Here is a 15,948-nt window from a genome sequence, read left to right on the forward strand (position 1 = left end):
CATCCCGATCAAGGGATGCCCGGTGGAAGAAAAGGACAAGACGATCGGGCCGGACGGATGCCGGCGATTCGTGGCGACGCACATCGACGACTGCGAGAAGGTGCTGCAAAGGCTAGAGGATGCGAGACTCACCTTCTCCGGGGAGAAGTCGGCCTTCGGGCAGTCAGAAATCATGGTGGTCGGACACCTGTGCGGACCATATGGCCGGAAACCGTCTCCGGCAAAGGTAGAAGCCATCTCCGCGATGAAGCTCGACTGCAGCTCGGTCACGGAAGTACGGAGATTCCTGGGGGCATGCGCGTTCTACCACATATGGATCCCGCATTACGCGCACGTCGCGGAGCCACTGTACGGGTTGCTGAAAAAGGGGCGAAGGTTCGAATGGCTGGACGAGCACGCGGAATCGGTCCGGAAGCTGAAAGAGGCCCTTGCAGCGGCACCGGCACTCCGGAAGGCGGTATACGGGAAGGGCACCCCGGTATTCATAACGGTGGATACCAGTCCGACCGGGATCGGATGGGTCGTGAACCAGGAAGACGAGGACGGCAATCGGTTTCCGATCCGATTCGGCGCGAAAGTCCTCAGTGAACGACAGCGAGGATACGCCCAGGTTAAACGCGAACTCTGGGGTATTGTTTCGGCGGTTAAGGCCGACAAAGATTACCTGATAGGGACAGAAGTGATCATCGAGACGGATTGCCTGCCGATTCTCGGTATGGTTTCCGGATGCGCGACCCCGGACCTGGCGATGCTCAGGTGGATAGCGTACATCAAGTCCCTGGACCCGGAAATACGACACATTTCCGGAAAAGACAACGCCATGGCCGACATGCTTTCGAGGGCGAGGTTCGACGACGAGGGCGGCATGGTTTCGGAAGACGAAGAAGTCGGCGTGGATTTCTTCGAGGCGGCATACATAACGACCGACGGGATGAGCACTCCGGCGCTTAACGAGTTCGACGCGAGCAAGTACGACGGGGAGTGGCTGCAGATCGGCGGGTTTTTGAAGACAATGATGCCCGATGCGTCATGGACGAAGGACGAGGCCAACCGGATCCGGAAGAAAGCATATCGATTCTTTCTCCGAGATGGGAATTTGTGGAAGCACCCGAAGAAGAGGAACGGCGTCCCGCTCCGGGTGGTGGCGATGAAGGAAGAACAGGAGGAGCTACTGGCGGCCCACCACGACAGCCCTTGGGCTAGACACCGTGGAACGTGGGCGACATTTGAGAAGCTGAAGGGGAAGTACTGGTGGCCGGGATTGTACCGGGACGTGCATCGGTTCGTGTCAACTTGCGAGAGTTGTCAGATGCACTCGATAGTCCGACACCGGGACGGGCTTCGCCCTACGTACCCTCCGACTATCCACTTCAAATGGATGGTAGATCTGGTGACGATGCCGATGGGGGTAGGACAGATGCGGTATCTGGTCCTAGCGCGGGAAGACCTGACGAACCAGGTGGAAGGCCGAGCCCTTCAGAACAAGACGACCGCGGCCGTGTGTCGGTTCCTAATCGAGGACGTGATATGCCGGTACGGGTGCGTCGGGAAGATCGTGGCTGACCGAGGGGAGTTGGACGCCGAAGAAGCCGCGGAGCTGTTCGTCCGGCTGGGGGTCAAGCTCTCGCTCACCACTGCGTACAATCCGGAGGCGAATGGAAAGGTGGAGCGCGGACACGGACCGATCGTCAAAGCGTTGGTTCGGGCATGCGGAGGCCGAATCGGTGACTGGCCGCGGCTCCTACCTTATGCTTTGTGGGCAGACCGGACCACGCACAGTTCGGTAACCGGGTACATGCCGACAGAGCTCATGTTCGGCCAGAAGCCGATCATGCCGATTGAACGGACGATCTCCTCGTGGGCAACGGTCGACTGGAGGGACGAGATGAGCCGGGAGGAGTTGTTGGCCGCGCGTATACGACAGCTCGAGCGGAGACCGGAGGACGTGGCACTGGCTACGGAGAAGCTCCGGGTGGCGAGGACAAAGAACAAAGCCCGGTTCGACCGAACGCACCGGCTACGACCGAAGAAAATCAACGAAGGTGACTGGGTGCTCGTCTACGACAGCAGCCTCGACAACCAGCACCGAGCAACGCGGAAGTTCGCACAGAGATGGTTCGGGCCGTACACGGTACAGAGCGCCAACGACAACGGGACGTATCATCTGGCGGAACTCGACGGTACGAGAATAGCGATACCCGTGGCCGGGAAGAGGATCAAAGCTTTCAAGAAGCGGCACGACGACGAACCCGACCCGATTCTCCTGGACAGCAGCGACGACCGATCCGAGGCCGAGAAAGGGCCGGCAGGCGAAGAGTAAAGGCGGGCCGGTTTTCTCCGTGCCAACTTAATTTGGCGCATACCGGTGGATGCGCGGTTAGGTGGGGGCGGATGTCGTGAAGAAAACCGCCCGCAAGAGGATCGGAGGAACAAGCCGTGGGAAACGGCTCTGCACACACGCGCGCCAAGAAGTACATACGAGGATCCTAGGTGGGTAGATTCGGGGGTATGCAGTTAATGCCAAACGGCCTCTTGATGGGCTATAAAAGGAAGAGGAAGAATAGAAGTGGGGGGCTCGCGCGGAGAGGACGAAGTGCTGCCGGACCGTTTCTGGGCGTTTCTCTCTCTCTCTCTCTGTGTTTCCTCCCTTCTCGAGCTCCATAGCTTCTGTGCAGGGTTCTGAGGAGGCTCGCGCTGTTTCGAGGAACGCCCGAGTGCTTCCGGCAGCACCTCCGACCTGCTACCCCGTTTGTGTTTCGAAGCGAACAGGCATCGGCATCTGTTCGCCGGCCTGTTCGGTTGTAAACAACCTGTGCCCCATCGAGGGTTGTAGTCGTGTTAGCCATTTTTGTTAATACACTTATTTAGTCATTCGCATCTGTCTGTGTCGGTGTCTGTTCGCGTTCTCCGTGCTGAAGGGCCGTGTCCCTGCGTATCCCCGGTCCTGCGTAGCCGGTTCTCTCTCTTTCTCCTCCCTTGCTTGCTCTTTGGTTCGAGACCCCCGCGGTCCCGCCTCATTTTCACACGCACTTGCGTAATTATCTCGACACCGGACCAAGGGCTTTCGTGGAACTCTGATATCAGTCTCTCTTGATCCTCCGCCAGTGCTATTACTCGGAGTGGCGCGTCGTTCCGCTTCCTCGGATGCCTCCAGATTTTCCCGTTTCGTAGGAAGTACCTGTACGCCTTCTTTCGGAGTTGATTCGCTTCCTCCCTAGTCAACGAGGCGTCCGTCGTCATTGTCTTTAGGAATCTCCCAATTAGAAGCCACTCCTCGTCGAACTCGTTTAGGGACGGAGTGCTCCGCCTTTTTACCTTCATCCTTGCCGATTTGAAGAAGTCAACGCCGCCTTCTTCGCCTTCTGATACCATGTCGTCCTCCTTCTCGAACCTTGATCTAGAAAGCATATCGACCATGGCATTGTCTTTTCTGGAGATGTGTTGTATTTCCGTGTTCAGGGTCTTGATGTAAGCAATCCATCTGAGCATGGCCAGGTCAGGAGTTGCGCATCCGGAGACCATACTGAGAATCGGCAGGCAGTCTGTCTCTATAATTATTTCTGTCCTGATCAAGTAATCCTTGTCGACCTTAACCGCCGAAACAATACCCCACAGTTCGTGCTTGACCTGGGCATATCCTCGTTGTCGTTCGCTCAATACCTTCGTACCCAACCGGATAGGGAAACGAGTGTCGTTCTCGTCCTCCTGATTTACGACCCATCTGATTCCCCGTCGGGCTGGTGTCCACCATGATGTAAACCAGAGAGTCTGGTGTGTACACTGCTTTCCGTAAAGCCGGTGTCGTTGTCAACGTTCGTTTTAGCCTCCGGATTGCCTTCGTGTGTTCTTCAGCCCATCCGAACTTCTGGCTTTTCTTTAGCAAGCCATAGAGTGGTTCGGCGATGTGTGTGTAGTGAGGTATCCATATGTAGTAGAAGGCGCATGCTCCTAAGAAACGTTGGACTTCCGTGATGGATCCGCACTCCTCCTTCATTGATGAGATGGCCTCTACCTTTGTTGGGGTGGCCAACCACTAAGATCTCTGGTTATCTGAAAGCCGACTTCTCCCCGGAGAAGATAAGTCGAGTGCCCTCAAGCCTCTGCAGTATCTTCTCACAGTCGGAGATGTGGCAAGACCCCGCTTGGCGCGACGAGCCCGAGAGCTCCCTGATCAGCGGCTTGGCAGCAAACTGCTATTGTAACCTAACCTACCTTGATCCAGCTCGAAGCCAGGGTTGTATCTTGCTCGTACATTTTTAATGAAGCATCTGTGCATCTGTTCATCTATGTTTGTCTTTGCGTCTTCGGAGTTTCTTCTTTCCTTTTTCTGTACATAAGTAGCGTGTGTTGAGTTGGTGTTGCACATATTCTCTCTCTCTCTCCCTCTCTCGTGTTCGATAGCCTCCGGTACGCGACCGAAATCGTTCCGGTTTGCTCCACAACCAGTGCAGCCGGGAACAGAGAGGGTCGGTCTCCCAGCATCCATCTCTTCCCCGTCCGAGACCCCCGTGGTCCCGCCCTTTTCGACACATACCCACGGATAACCGCGACATCTTTGGTGAAACCGACGTGAAAGGGCGGCAAGGGAGGATGGAGTCGGAAGACGATGACTTCGCGGAGATGGTGGCCGAAGTGGTGTTGGAGTTCAGATGAGTGGTGATGAGAAGGGAAGCGGCGTAGCAAGCTATTGAGGGAGTGGTTGAAAGAGTCGGTCGTTTCAACAGGGACAAAGTCCCATTCTACTTGGAAGCCTACAACGCAGAAATGTGTTAACTCTTAGGGCCGGACAATGGCCTAACACAGGGTGTCTACGGAAGACACGTCACCAAAGGGTGTTACGGCAACCAGATTAGACTCAACGCTTAATCCGACTTAATTAAGTTACTTAACATGATCGTCTTTCATAATCACACGCGTAAGATATAACAAGTAAGACAGAACGGCAATTAACACAGAGAGATAACAACGCTAAGCTTTTATTAATTAACCGCTATCCATTACATTGTATCCGAGCCTTTAAATAGGTTTCCGGTCTGTATTACAAAACGGTGCCATCCGCACCTGTTCGGGATCGGTCTGGATCCGGAACGGCATACCGATTCCGGTCCGTCCATCCACACTGATAGCTTAATTACAACCACATTCCTACTACTTAAATAACTCTCCGTTTCCCACTTTGGACTCCTTTGCCGGCCGGTAACACATGGCACGCCCGTGGGACAGTACCTTGTACATTGAATCCACAACCGACCCTTGCTATTCTTCGTCCAAAATATCTAGAATGCTTTGTTCGAGAGTCTCCAATGGTTCATCTGGAATTGGTTGTTATTGTTGTTGTTGTTGCTGCTGCTCTGTTGACGTCTGTTGCGACGGGTCCGTTCGTGGCTGCTGCGGCTGCTCCTCCGTTTGTTGTTCTGACACCGGCGTCTCCGTCGTTGCTCCCTTCGTCGTAGTGGTCTCTGGTTGACTGGTTCCGGGCTGGCCCTCAACCGGCGACGGTTCCTCATCACTAAGGTTAACCGTTGCCGCTTCCCGTGCTTTTTCTTCCCGAACCCGGGACCGCTCGTGGCTTTTAAATTGGATTTGAGCGTCCAGCCTATCATCGTCTAGCTGAGCTACGACCTGCCTGACCTGCGCCAGCTATTCATCCGCGAGGACTTGGAAGTCATCGGCCAGCTCGTCCCGTATGGCGGTGAAGTCCTCGGAAGTCAACGTATAACAATCATCTCCTTCCTTCCGCCGGTTTGCCACGACTGCCCGTAGCAATTGGAGTTCCTCCGCGTTTTGTGCCCACTTTGTCCACCATCTTACGGAGCTTTCATCAATCAAGTGTTTTGTCTGATTTAGCCATGCCCGGAGGATGGACTGAATCCGGCCTGTTCCCAATTGCGATTTGGTTTCCGTCGCTTGCCGTTCCTCCTTCAAATGCTTGATGATTTTGACGTTGTCTTCCGCCTGCGCCTTGTAATGCGTCAATTGCCTTTGATATGTGCTTAGTAATTTCTGCAATACTGTTGACGCTCTCTCTTTTTCTTCCTGTTGCTGCCTCTGGAGATCCATCCGGACCTTCTCCGCCTTGTCCAAGCGTCTTGTATTTTCCGCACGTTCGTCGGCGATCGTCGTCGCGGCCCGATCAACTTCCTACTAGAGCTCGACCATCCGTTCCTTATTCTCCGTTTCCAGCCGTTTGTAGTCTCAGTGAAGGTGCTCAAAATCATCTGTCTTTTCCTTGAGCCGTGCGTTGATCTGTCGACGGGCCCGGTCCTCACGGTCCTTCTGTTGGTGGAGCTCTTCCTTTAGCCGTTCAATTTCCGTTTCCGCCGTCTTCCGCAGCTTGTCCTTTTCCTGCAGCACTTTGTCTTTTTCCTCCCTTAGCCGGTCATACGCTTGATGGCCTTTCCGGAGGCTCTCCTCTACCCGGTGGAGGTTCTCAGCAGTCTTCTTTAATTCGGCTTCGGCCGCTGTCTTCAATTCCCGTTCACGGCTCCTTAGCGCTTCCTGTGCGGCAAGTTCATCTCTCAATTCCGCAAGCTCCTGGGCTTGCGCCACATCTCTCGCCGGAACAGTTTCCGTTGCCGGGGTCTTATTGGTATGTACAGGTCGATCCATTTCTTTATTCTGTACACTTACTGGAGTCACCGGTGATTGGATCTGTGTTGCTGTTAAGGCCATTTTGGCCATCTCTATTGTTACCTGATCCAAGTCTTTTTCAAGGCACCGGATTCTGGATCGGGCCGTCTCTAGTTGTTCGGTTGTGACGAGCAACCGTTCGCTTTGCGCTCTTTCTTCCGCCTCAATATACCCCATTGCTCCGGCTATCTGTTCGCCTATCCACCGGAGCCACAGGCTACCAGTGCCTTGTTGTGCTTGCACGGAGGTTTGACAGATGGGCTCACTTGTAGATGGGTGGTCCCGCCTGGTTGCGCCGAGTTGCAGTTCCGTTTCTGCCCGTGGACCACCCTGCTGTTCTGGTTCCCCTTGCGCTTCTTCTTGGCTGGCCGAGGGAGGCTGCATTGACCTTTCCGGCTCTGGCGGGATGGGACTTGCCGGTGTTGTCGGTGGTGCCGGGGCTTCTGATTCCGGTGCCATGCGCACCGGTTCCGGTTCCTTCCTTGGCGTGGGAGTCTCAGTATGGGGAGCCGGTGTTCCCTCTGTCCGAGGGTCCGAACGTTTCCCGGCTGCCTCAACGGTCCTTGCCGACGACCGTCGCTGGAGGTGCTCCGTAGGCTCCTCCTCTATTTCCTCTTCCTGAGTCCCGGCATTGAGTTTTGCCGCCAAGGGGTCCGCTTCTCTATTCACCGGTCGGCGGAGTGTAACCTTTACGGGCCATGCCGGTGGTTCCTCCTGCGCATCCGTTGGCCGCTTCCGGCTGCCGCTCTCCTTGCCCGCCTGTTCTGCATCCGCCGCCTTCCCCTTAGCGGCCTTAGAGGCCAATAACTGTTGTCGTTTGGAAGCCGTCTTTGGGGTGCCGTCCGCCACTCTTCCTCGCTTCTTGGGCTGGACGGCTGGCACAAGAAAGGTGAGCCACTGCGTTACGGCGTGCCATATCCTCCGTCCGTCTCGGCCTTCTTTGCCGTCTTTGCCTCTAACGATCTCGATCGCTGCACACAACCCGTCTGTGATCAATACCGGCCAATCCACCTTGATCCCTTCATAGGTGGCGATGATCACCCCTGCCCGGTTCTGCGGCATGACAGGGGGTCTAGGGTACACGTGGCCGTATTTGTGGAGCACACGAGCAATCACGCGGAACAACATATCTTCGCCGCCCTGTGTCCGGTAGCCCTTGCTGGCTAGAGAGTACTCACCAAAATACCTGATGAGTTGCTCCGGGGTTGGATTGTCAATCGTGAGTATGCCTCCCTCCGGAAGGCCTGTTAACGCTCGAATCGCCTCTGCCGTTATGACCTCTGTGTTGATTTCTTTGATCACTTTGTCGGCTTCTTTGTGTGGCGGTACTTCCATCATCATCAAGAAGCCCTCGAGCCCGTGTTGCTTTAGCCATGTCTTGGCGGCTTCCGACAGCATTTGCGGGTCCATGTCTGTGTCGAGGTCGGATTGCGGTAGCGAGGTTGGATGGTGATGAGAGTGAGATTGAGAGAGAGAGAGTTCAGAAGGCAGGGGTTCTCTGTGCGTAGGTTCTCGTCTGATGATCTTGCAGCGTCTTGGTGCTTCTGTGCTCCTGGGTTCGCGAAAGTAAAGGGTCTCTACGCGCAGTTGTTTTTGTCTGTGCATTCTGGCGCCTTTTTCGAGTGTGTGCATGTCGTGTACTAAAATAGCATTATGTCCTGTGGTGGCGCTTTAAATGCCCACTACTTGTCCGTTGGTCCTCTCGGACCCTTACCGGCCTCATTCTCCCCAGTTACTGGCTCGCCGTCTCTGCCATCTTGGTGGTTGCCGTTTCCCTCACTGGTGTCAGTCCTTTGCTCAAATGGGTTCTTAGGCATCGGTCCTCTATATGGCTTCAATCGGAATCCGTTGACCCATTTGCCTAGCACTTCGTCGGCAAGTGTCCCTAACTGGTACGACCCATTATACTCCCGTGTTAGCCAATATGGTTTGGTCCATCTAAACCATAGTTTACCCGGCATCTTGCCCATCCGGGTCTGAAATACTAACACCAGTTTGCCGATTGTGAACATTTTTTCGTTTCCTTTCCTGTGCCGGTTGACAAATGCTTTCCGTCGCCGTTGTTCCAATTCTAAGTGCAGGATGCTTGCCAGTCGTTGTTCCTCGAGTTCACACAGCGCTGTTAACCGTATTACCTCCGACTCCTTCTCGTTCAACCGTTCCCGTAGCTAGATCCGTAAGCTGGGTACTTGGAATTCCACCGGCATTACCGCCTCTAGTCCGAACGCTAACCGGAACGGTGTTGTTCGGATGCTCGTCTTGTATGTCGTTCGGTATGCCCAAAGCGCGCTATGTAGCTTGGTATCCCAATCCGTTCGGTTTTCGTTGACGATCTTCCGGAGGATATTCTGGAGCGTCTTGTTCGTTGATTCCGCTAAACCGTTCGCTTGCGGATAGTAAGGTGTGCTCCGTTTGTGGACAACGGCATAGAATGTCGTCTGGCTTTCCACTACTTGGCCGAGAAAGTGCCCCCCTTGGTCGCTTATTAATTCGATTGGGCATCCGTAACGGCACCAGATGTACTCGTATAGAAATTTCGCCGTTGACCCAGCAGTGTTGTCCCTTAATGCTTTGGCCTCCACCCATTTCGTGCAGTAATTCGTCGCGACGATGACGTATCGATTACCCGTTCTCATTGCCAGTGGTTTGAATGGTCCAACAAAGTCCAGCCCCCACTTCTGGAATGGCTCGAGTGGTAGTACCGGCTGGTGTGGCATACGAGCCTGCTCCGTTGGCTGGCCCATTCGCTGGCATAGGTCACATTCTTTTGCGTACCGTACCGCATCTCTTAATGTCGTTGGCCACCATAGGCCACTTTGCCATATTTTCCTGGCCGTCGCCTCTCCGGAATAGTGACCTCCGACAACTCCGTAGTGGGCTTCCCTCAGTATCAATTCCTTTTCATCACTGTGCACCGCCCATCTCCATATGCCGTCCGCTCCCTTGTGGTAAAGTGTGTCTTGCAGTAAGCAGAAATGTCGGCTTTGCACCGCCAGGCGTTTCCGTTCGTCCCGGTTCATCTCTTCCGGAGGCAGTCCTGTGCTCAGAAACTGGTGCATGTTTGTGAGCCACTTGTCTTCCTGTGCCACCGTCTCATTTGTTGTCGTCTCCGTAGTGACTCAAAATAGCTCCGCATCCGGAAACTCATCCGCTACTCCGTCACCCGTCTCTCCGGACTGTAATCGGCTTAAGTAATCCGCCATGGCATGCTGTATACCGGGTCGGTGGAATATTTCAAACTCGAACTCTTGTAACAGTAAGGTCCACCGGGCCAATTTGCCGGTGAGTGACGCTTTGGACACCAGGTAAAGGAGTGCCGAATGATCTACATGGAAGGAAAACTTTCTTCCCAATAAATAATGCCGAAACTTTCTCACACTGTAGATCATCCTTAGAGCTTCCCGTTCCGTGGTAGAGTAGTTCCGTTCGGCTTGGGATAGCTTTCGGCTGGCATAGTACACTGGTTGGTACCACTTTGGTTCCGTAAGCTGCATCAGTACGCTTCCGATTGCGATGTCGGAGGCGTCCACGAACACATGAAATTCTTTACTCCAATCCGGAGGCTGCACTACCGGTGCTTGCGACAATAGTACCTTGAGGGCCCTATACGCCCTATCCTCGGTGTCGGTCCACTGGAATGGTGTCCGATGTATGGCGGCATGCAACAGTGTAGCCAGGTCGGCCAAGTATCAAAGCATCCGGCTGTGCCACCAGATTTGGCCTATGAACCGGCTTAATGCCTTTGCCGTTGCCGGCACCGGTGCTTCTAATATGGCTTTCACTTTGTCTGGGTCGACTGCAATACCTGCTTGGCTCACAATATGTCCTAATAGCGTTCCACTGGACACTCCAAATACACACATTGCCGGATTCAAGCTTAGCTGGTACGCTCTACACTTTTCAAGACAAAGGCGGAGGTGTTGAAAATGGTCCTCCTCCCGGCTATAGACGGCGAAATCGTCAAGGAAAACCTGCATAAAAGCCGGAATATATTCACCAAAGATTTCCATGATGATTCGTTGAAATGTTGTCGGTGCCATTTTGAGTCCGAACATCATCACCACGGCCACAAACACCCCCCATTCGGTGTCGAAAGCCATTTTCTCTTGGTCGTCGGGGTGCATCCGGATCTGATTATACCCGCTGAATCCGTCTAGGAAGCTATAGACCTCATGGCCGGCGACGGCATCCAACACTCCATCTGTGAACGGAAGTGGAAACGCATCTGTTACCGTAGCTGCATTGAGTTTCCAGTAGTCCACACAAACTCGAATTTTTCCGTTCTTCTTCGGTACGACTACGATCGGGCTCAGCCATGTCGCTTTCTTTACCGGACGGATAAAGCCAACTCTTAGCAGTTTGTCAATTTCCTCCTTGACTTTGGCGGCATAATTGGGATTCATCCAGTACCGTCATTGTATCACTGGTTTTGCGTCCTTGCTCAAGTGAACCTGATGCTGGTATAACTGAGGGTCAAGTCCTCGCATGTCTTCGTATGACCAGGCGAACACATCGCGAAATTCCGTGAGAAGTGTGATCATCGCCGTTTTGTCTTCGGACTTCATCTCCTTGGCGATGTGCACCGGTTTTGCTTCGTCCGTGGTCCCTTGGTTCACCTCTTCCAGTTGCGACGCTTTTACGCGCTGTGAAACGGCCATTTCCCGTTCCAATGCTTCCTACGCTTGCCGTAACTCCCGGATTGCGTCTTTATCCGGTTCTGCTTCAGCCTCTTCCGGTTGCGGTAAGTATGGTGCTACTGCTTCGGCAATGTCAATTTCGAAGAGGGGTATGATCTTCGGGTTTTCTTGCAAGTACTGAGCTTCTTCTTCGTCAGCTAACCCTTCTAGCATGTTGACGCATTCCGCATACAACGGTGTACATTCCTTGCCAATGCTCATCCTTGGCTGTGTTGGTACCCGTACCTTGGCTTTTCCTCGCCGGAAGGTAATTATATTTTTCCTCCAATTCTGTTTGATATGTGTCATTTTCAACCATGGCCGCCCCAGCAATAGCGGGTATGCGCCTTGTGCCTGTAATTGTAGCACTACTGCCGAGATGTGAAATGTATGACCGCTGACGGTGACTTCTAATTTCCGTATTAATCCTGTCGGCCGCACTGAGCTTGTATTGGCCATCCGCAACCAGAACGGACACGGCTCCCACTCGTGGATTCCTAGGGCATCACACGTCCGGAGGCTTATTACATTCACCCCAAAGCCTCCGTCTATAACTGTGCCGGGGAGTTCTTTCCCTTTTACAATGGCAGTGATTACCGGACTGCTGGTGTCCACCACCGTTAGTCCCTCCTCCGGATTCGAGAAGAGTACCGGTGCCGGTGATGGTTCTCCTGCCGTCATGGCCGTCTTCAGTCCTTCAGTGAATCTTGGCACAAGTTGTAGGAGTCTTCCTAGTGGCAACGTAATCTGGCATTCTTGCAACGCCTGCCATGTCTCGTTCTTGGAGTGACTACCACCGGCAAGCCCTACGGTGTTCTCCTTTTGCTGCTGTAAGTCTATGACATTCTGCTCGTTTGCTTTCTTTACCCATTCCGTTGCTTGTTTTCGGATGGTCTCCTGTGTCTCCCATTCTTTGGCCATGCCCTTCGACCTTGTGGTCACCTGCTGCAGATCCGCCACCTCAGGGACTACCATATTTATCGCCGGTCGTTTTTCATAGCTCTTCACCGGGCATTGGTTACTATAATGGCCTTCCTGTCGGCAGTAGTAGCAGTAGGCCTTCCGGGTATTGCTAGATTCGGCATTGTCTGTTGTACCCGGGGCAGGTCCTACGGCACGTGCGGGGTTTTGTACCGGTTGGCTACTTGGAGCTCCTTGTTCCGGATCCCGGGGGTAGCCGCCTTTTTTAAAATGCCGTTTTTTGTTATAGCTCTTCTTATTACGGTACTCTTGATGGGGTTGCCCGTTATATCTGCCGTATTCCTCCCGTTGCTGACGATACCCGGGGGAGTGCTCCTGTTCGTAATGTTCGTATCGTCTATTGTAATCCTGGTACCGATCATGCCGGTCATAGTTATCCCGCCGATCACCGTACCGGACATCAATTTCCCGTCGCTCGCCATACTGGACATCCCGTGCCGGTCGGTCACGGTCCATTCGCCGCCAGCGTTCGTCTTCTTCATCCCGTCTGCTGCGTGGCTCAATTTGTCGGATGGGCGGTGCTTGCCGATTCAACAGATTATACTCGCACCTATCCGTCGTATGGCTCTTGGATTGACAAATTACACATTGCATCCTCATAGTGCATTCTAGAGCCGAGTGTCCGGAATTCAAGCAGGTTGTGCACTGTACTGCTTGCTGAAACCGGAGGTCTTCATCGGACGGTAACGCTCGTTGAAGTGCTCCCAGTGTGAGCTAGGAGCTTGTCTTTTCCATCTCTCTCACCCGGTCAATGACCTGGTCGATGGTACTTGTGCGGAAGTCGATTACCGTGCAAACCGTGCGTAGGGGTTCCCGGAGCGCGTTTAGGAATATAGTTCGTAATTCCTCTTCCGGAGGTGCGCGGGCAAGCTGACTATGCATCCGTTGAAACCGGATGACAAATTGGGGAATGCTCTCCCCTGCCTCCTGTCCGATGGTATAAAATAAGCCTACCATTACGGTCTGGTCCACCTCCTTTTGGAAAAAATGCAAGAATTTAGCTTTTAAATCTGCAAAGGTGTTGATGGTAGACGGGTCTTGCGTTCGGCGCCATCTTGCTGTCGGTCCCTCCAATGTGACGCCAAATTCCGCTATCTTAGAGCGTTGTCGTGAAGAATTTCGTCCAGAGGTGGAAACCGGGAAGCATTGGCTACATCGGCGGGGTGCAGCATGTGTGCTCACCCTTGTACATTTAGTATGAATAACGAGGGCGCCTTTATGGCGCCGAAGAGTAGTTAAGTCGGGATTTATCCCACATTGTAACGCATCCCTCTCCTTGTTCTATAAAAGGAAGGGAGCGGCCTTTGTGAAAGGGTTGCTCATTTTGCGTTAGAGGGTATACCATTAGATTTAGGGTTAGCGTCTTCTTCTTCTTCTTCTTCTTCCCCCTTCGTGTTTTGCTTAGGGTTTGCTTTGGCTCGGCCTCCTGTGCAAGACCCCGCTCGGCGCGACGAGCCGAGAGCTCCCCGACGGCGGCTTGACAGCAAACGACTGTTGTAACCTACCTTGGTCCGGCTCGACGCCGGGAATGTATTCTCCCTTTTATATATATATACGTTTGCGTTTGTCTGTGTATATTCGCGTCTTTGCTGGTGTCCGATGCTTCCCCCTTCCTGCGTTTCCTGTACATAAGGGCGTGAGTCGGGTTGGCCTGTGTGTGTGTGTGCATGTGTGTGCGTGAGTCAGTGTCAAGCGCTCTCTCTCTTTCTCTCTCTCTCTCTCTCTCTCTCTCTCTCTTTGATTGCTTCCGATGTGCTTCTGGGATGCCCCGGAAACGGTGAAGTACGACTTCCTACGCTCCGTCACTCCCTAGTCCAAGACCCCCGTGGTCACTTCCTTTCTCCACGCACGCGCGTAACAACACGACATCTTTGGTGAACCCGACGTGAAAGGCGGCAAGGGAGGATGAAGTCGGAAGAAGACGACCTCGCGGTGATGGTGGCCAAAGTGGTGTTGGAGTCGACACGAGTGGTGATGAGGCGAGAAGCAGCGCAACAAGCGGTCGAACGAGTGGTCGAAAGAGTCGGCCGTTTCAACGGGGACAAAGTCCCATCTTACTTGGAAGCGTACAATGCGGAAATGGAGGAGCGTAGCGTAGACGAGGTGTTGAGGCTGGAGTTCTTCTGTCGGGTCGTAGCTGTCCGGATGCATGCAGAAGTAAAGGAGCTCCGTGAGGCTCATAGTTCGTGGGAGGCCTTCAAAGAGGCGCTCCTAAAGGCATACGGAGGACGGCGGAAGAGCTGGGGACGACACGACTTCGACCAGTGGGTAGCATCGGCAAAGACCCACCGGGGCGCGACGAAGGCGTTCCGAGAGTTCGAGCGACGATTTGCTCGGCTCCCGGAGCGGGAACAAGGTTTGGTGGGGACGGACAAGGTCCTATTGTTCGTCAGGTCGATCGACCGAGTGGAACGGGAGGCCATCGGGATTGAGCTCGAAGATGACGACGGAGCGAATGGGCTTACGGAGGACTGGTCGAAGGTCGGAAGGGTGTGCCAACGGCTAGATGATGAGCGAGCCGAGAAGGCTAAGAGGAAGGGGCGTGACGGCGTGCCATCACAGCGGGAAGAGGCCGAGCGACAAAGGGAGTTGGCAAGGGTCGGCGTTGAGGCCCGGATTGCGGAGGCGTACGCAGTTCTCGAGGCGATGCTCGAGGAAGAGGAAAGATCGAGGCCGCAAGCCGAGACTGAGGAGACGGACTTGCCCCACGTGACGGCGGAAGATTGGTGCGACGGTACCACGGGAGAGGGTGCGGAACAAAACGCCCTCTCGACTTGCGGAGATAGAACGGCCAAGGACGAGGCCGAGATACAGATCGCGGAACCGGATAGTTGGGACTGGCGGTTTCGGGCGTGTCAACCCGAAACCCCGGACATCAGAGAAGCAAGCCTAGGCGGGGCCTGCGCGATTGGTAAAAAGGCGACCGCTGACCACGAAGAGTCAGTGGCTACGGACAAGGGCGTAAAACGGACGGGCGATTCTTTGTGTCTTCCCACACTTGCTCCCGAGACGATGGCAGTTGGGCCCGAGTGCCCATGTGAGTCCCAACCGGAGGAAGGTGGCGGCGAAGGACCAAGAATCACCGGCGAGACGATACGGGGAAGGAACGGACGAATGCCCTCGGACCCGATTCCGGAGAACTCGGCATTCGGGCCCGTATGCCCATGTAAGACCGAGGAGATGGATGGCGGTACCAAGGAGTCCTAGCATGATGCCAGCGAACATGGATGGGAAACAGCCAGTGAGGAGTCCGAGGACGGACGCGGCATGAGGAGATCGGCATTCCGATGTGGATGGAGCAGAATCCGGGCGTGGATCGTTCGATCGGGGCCGGATTCGGCATGAAAGCGCCGATACGGAAGAGGGGTGCGGGACGAGCCGCCCTCTTTTACATGGGGAGAAAGACTGACCAGGCGAAGGTCGGGAATTGGAAAGGAAGGTGATCAAAGGTTCGGAACGAGTCTGGCAAGATCGGCATCGGAGCCGAAACTCCGGACATCGGAGAATCAAGCTCAGGCGGGGCTTGATTGATCACAGAGCGGATGCTATCCACCGACACCACTAAAAGGGGCGGTGGCCCGGACGAGTTACAGAAAGACGTTGCGAAACCAGTTACGCCACATCTTATCCGGAGACTTCGGCTGTTCGGCCGACGGGGCAA

The sequence above is a fragment of the Azolla caroliniana genome, unplaced genomic scaffold (genome assembly GCF_043228905.1).
Source record: "Azolla caroliniana isolate FFs.n. ecotype wild unplaced genomic scaffold, voAzoCaro1.0.p SCAF_16, whole genome shotgun sequence".
In the NCBI taxonomy this organism is placed as follows: Eukaryota; Viridiplantae; Streptophyta; class Polypodiopsida; order Salviniales; family Salviniaceae; genus Azolla; species Azolla caroliniana.